This window comes from Capsicum annuum, chromosome 6 (genome assembly GCF_002878395.1).
Source record: "Capsicum annuum cultivar UCD-10X-F1 chromosome 6, UCD10Xv1.1, whole genome shotgun sequence".
Lineage (NCBI taxonomy): Eukaryota > Viridiplantae > Streptophyta > Magnoliopsida > Solanales > Solanaceae > Capsicum > Capsicum annuum.
The window spans coordinates 1,462,042-1,466,535 of record NC_061116.1 but is presented as its reverse complement, the minus strand read 5'-3'; the positions used below and the strand labels follow the sequence as shown (position 1 = coordinate 1,466,535).

The following is a 4,494-nucleotide window of genomic DNA, read 5'->3' as shown; positions in this document are numbered from 1 at the left end:
CATAGTTCGGGAGGGTACTGGATGCCCAACATCTTGAAAATGACTTTTTATATGTCTGACTACTGCAAAAATGTTTCCTTCTATGTCTTTTTATGTTTCTTTCTTGATTTTCTTGCAAACTTACTTCTTCCACCTGACAAAAGTTTTATGCTTCAGTTACTTTGGAAAAATGGAGACAAGAGTGGAGGAAGCGAACAACTCATTGGTAAGTCATATATATGTCTAAAGAACTTTTAATCTGAAGCATAAATAATGAAAGTTTCTTTCTTTCCCACAAACATTCTATGTCCCCGTCAAAAGCAGAACCCTTGCTTGCTGCCCTCAGCTCCTCCTCCATGCTCAGTTTACCTCCTAGTAGGCGTGCCGCAGCTATGCCTTGCACTGCGACTTTTCTGGCACCAAGGGCTGGGGACTTTAACTGTAAGTTTCTCTTTGAAACATCCATGGAGTTGCCAACTCTTTGCTATTGGGAAAGAAGTAAGTGAAACAGAATGTCGCAACCTCTCTACAATATGAAAGTTATCTTGTATCTCTGTTTTTCTCAAGTTTATGTAAATCTTACAAGAAATACATCATCACAAACATATGAAAACTCTTCAGGTACTGAATTCATTGACAAATTCCAATTCAACAAGACGTGGGATCTCTGCCTACAAGGAGTTATAATTGTCATGCAGGCGGGTGGAATCAATCATCAATAAGCATCAAGCAAAAGATGAAGCTTTCCAATCAAAACAGAATACAATCAGGAAAAAGAAGTTCGATTTAAGTAGTGAAACTACCTGCTGCCGCGAAAATATGAAGGAAACAACTTCCATACTCTCTTTTCTTCTTGTCATGGTTACTCCTCAAGCGCGGAAACATACATGGAATTGCTGACTCTCTGCTATGATGGGAAAGAAGGAACTGAAACAAAAGGTTAGCGGCCTCTGCACTATATTGATATCCTATATCTCAGTTTTTTAAAGTTTCCGTAAATCTTTCAAGATAGACCATCATAACAAACATCAGAAAACTCTTCAGGCAATGAAGTTATCGAGAAATTCCAATGCAACAAGAAGTGGGATTTTCACGTGCAAAGAGTTTGAATTGTGATGCTGCATGGTGGAACTCACGTGCACCAAGAATCAGCCCTCGACAAGCATTTGGAGTTGAGATGCTTATGTATCTAATGATCAACTTGTTCGAATAGGTGCTGCTGTACGACATTTGTCCTCGTTTGCAACAGTAGTGTGTTATTAAAATTCCTCCCGTGTCTATTAATACATCAATTCAGGATATGCTATCTCAAACTTGAGACAAACTCGTTTGGGAAAGATGCACTGTTGCACTCAAGCAAGAAATTTGAGTACTATCGCTCGTGCTTGTTGTGATAATATCTTTCTAAATGTGGCTTCTTTTCTGCAGGTGGCATCTTTAAGTCCATTAAGCGCATAGGATTGATGAGCTGAACGAAGAGGATAAGTTCGTTTCCAAGTTTGTTATCGAGCTGCTAATCTTGCTTCTTAATTTTCTGTGAAGCAACAGACGATTGAGAAGCTCGTTAGAAATGAAATCACCTAGAGGGATTGGATCACAAAGTCTAATGCAGGAAGGTTCGGATGGGGATGAAGAATCAGTTTGTTGGAGTTATTGAAATGTGGTTAGAGCAGCGTGGATATATCACCATGGCATCTTCCTAAATCGCCAAAGAGGAATCCACTATCCTTTTTTACGTACAGCAAAACATATGGAGGAACCGCTGATATGACAGTAAAAGCAAGACGTGCAGTCCTTCGGTAGGGCTAGTTGCCAAGAAAGGTGCTACTAACAAAGAGCAAGATCATCAAATTGGTGAAAGTCTCAACTGAACAATTTGTGAATATTAAAAGAAATTGAGTAGATGAGCATTTGTTTTTCCCCCTCATTTTCAACATTTTACTTGTATAAAGATTGGCTGGATTTTATTTTATTTTTCTAAAAGAGAAAGTGAGGGATTTTTGGGCTCTAAATTATATTTGGGCGAAACTTCTTGGGCATTCTCTTGATGACCTATTAAATAATTTGTGTTGCTTTGGAAGGGCAGGCAAAGCCTTTTTTTTAAGGTCAAAGAATAGTGGATTTTTTATAGCTTTTGGTGGATTGATGTGTGTGTGTGTGGGGGGGGGGTGGGGTGGGGGGTGCATGCGGGCTCTGGCTTTATTTTGGGTGGAACTTCTTGAGAGGGCCCCTGATGACCTATTATTTCTTTGGAGGGGCGGAAAAAGCTTTTTTTTAGATCAAATGAGCAAAACAATAGGAATTGCAAATTTCGGTGGGTAACGCCCATGGATTGATTGGGGGTGTGGGCTCTAGCTTTAATTTCTGGTGAAACTTCTCAGGTAGTTCCTTAACTGTCGATTAAATGGATCATGTTGCTTTGGAGGGGCGGGAGGAGCATATTTTTAGGTCAAATGAGCGAAACAACAAGAATTGCTAATTTTTCACGACTTTAGGTGGATATTAGCCTATGAATTAATGGGGTGTGGGCTCCGGCATTATTTTTGGATTAAATTTCTTGGGCAGATCCCTGACAACATATTAAGTGGATTGTATTACTTTAGAGGGCTGGACAAAGCTTTTTTTAAGGTCAAATGAGCGAAACGACAGGAATTGTAGATTATAGATAGATATAGATTAGGGAAAAGGCTCAAATATGCCACTGAACTATCAGAAATGACTCATTTATGTCATCCGTTAAAAGTTGGCCTCATTTATGCCATCGCTATTACAAAACTGGCTCATCCATGCCATTACTTTTTAACAGTCGGTTTTTAAAAACAGTCTTGTCACGTGGCAGCTTATTAGAGGGCCACATCATTTTTAATTTTATTTTTTATTTTTTAAAAATAAAATTAATTTTCTTTTTAATTTTCTTTGATCCATTAAAAAGAATCCACCCAATTTTTTGATCCATTAAAAATCAATTTGATCTATGCTTTTAAAATTTGATTAATTTTTCATGATCAAATAAATATTTAAAGAATTTTTTTTTTTAAATCTACTACTAAAATTTATAACCAAACGCAATTCTAATTAAGCATATAGTATGTCTTGGCATACATGAAATATTTTGTCAGCCGAATGTAAGTAACTTTTTAGATTTTTATTTTTTTATTAAGCATAGAATGACATCATTAGCATCAGGGGTGGCTCAAGCAAATTTATGGCCTAAGGCAAAAATCAAACAGAGGCCTTGCGCTTTATTTTTTTATGTAAAATTTTTCTTTTTTCTATAAATAGTATTTAATATATTTCTTAAAATTTGTAATTTATTATTACAAAACAAAAATAGGCCCCTCAAATTTTGGGGTCTTAGGTGGCCGCCTTTTCTCCTAAAGGGTTGAGCCGCCCCTAATCAACATTCACCATTTGTATGTAACACTTTATGCATCATCATTTATCATTGCAAAAACAGGAAAGCGACAACATGACAACATATATAGTATGCGTAGAGTTGGCAAAATGAGAAGCTAACTATTAATAATATAATAATAATATTTGATGTTGATATATCCCTTCAGTTTCAACTGAAAAATGATAAAAGCTTTAGTTAATGTGAATATTTTAAAAAATAAAAAAATAAAGTGATAAAAAGCGTGGAGTGTATACTCTCTCCGTTCCCTTTTAGTTACTCACCCGTCAATTAAAATAATTATTTTATTATAATATATTTATTAAATGATGTTTACTATTGTATTTGAAACTAATTTGAAGAAAAAAATAATTAATATTAAAGGTAAAATATGAAAACAATCTTAATATGTCAAAAATGACAAAAAAACGAATCGAACGAGAATGTTTTAAGAATATATTCATGAAAAATTAATCGAATTTTAAAAGCATAGATCAAATTAATTTTCAATGGATCAAAAAGTTGTGTGGATTCTTTTTAATGGATCAAAAAAAAATTATTTTTTTAAAAAAAATTTAAAAAAATAAAAAATGACATGGCCCTCCAATAAGCTGCCACGTGGCAAGACTGTTTTTAAAAATCGGCTGTTAAAAAGTAATGGCATGGATGAGCCGGTTTTGTAACGGCGATAACATAAATGAACCCAACTTTTAACGGATGGCATAAATGAGCCATTTCTGATAGTTTAGTGGCATATTTGAATCTTTTTCCATTTTTTAATACATGATTTTTGGGTAACACTGAGATTATTTTCTCCACTTACCAACTAACACAAGAGACCATTTGGTCTTTTTATAAACATTACTCTCGGTTTGATATGTGATTTTCTTCATCATTGATAGATGGACATTTGTCTTTTTCTTCATCATTTTCAACGATGGTTTATTAGATTACAATTTACAGGTCACATATTGTAAAGATAAGAGACAGTGCAAGTAATTTTCACTATTGATTAAGTTGGCCAACATGATTAAAAAAAGACTTGACAAGTCAATAAATTGTATTTATTAAAATATTTCATTCTTCTTTCTTTCTTTCTTCCTTTCTTTCTGTTGGTGGCC

General features: G+C 34.6%; 1 protein-coding gene and 1 long non-coding RNA gene across 4 annotated transcripts in view; one reads left to right on the top strand and one right to left on the bottom strand.

Annotated features, from left to right (window-relative positions):
* LOC107852308 (putative late blight resistance protein homolog R1A-3) overlaps nucleotides 1-4,494 on the bottom strand; it is a gene marked incomplete at its 5' end in the record, with an annotated part of 58,362 nt that overhangs the window by 3,984 nt on the left and 49,884 nt on the right.
* On the top strand, nucleotides 7-1,991 carry LOC107852309. 3 transcript variants are annotated; one of them, XR_007056326.1, is made up of 5 exons: nucleotides 7-205; nucleotides 304-477; nucleotides 601-918; nucleotides 1,024-1,192; nucleotides 1,408-1,991. It is a non-coding gene; the product is annotated as an uncharacterized LOC107852309 (long non-coding RNA). The 3 variants fall into 3 exon arrangements; XR_007056325.1 differs by having other exon boundaries at nucleotides 304-918; XR_007056327.1 differs by having other exon boundaries at nucleotides 304-918; nucleotides 1,024-1,200.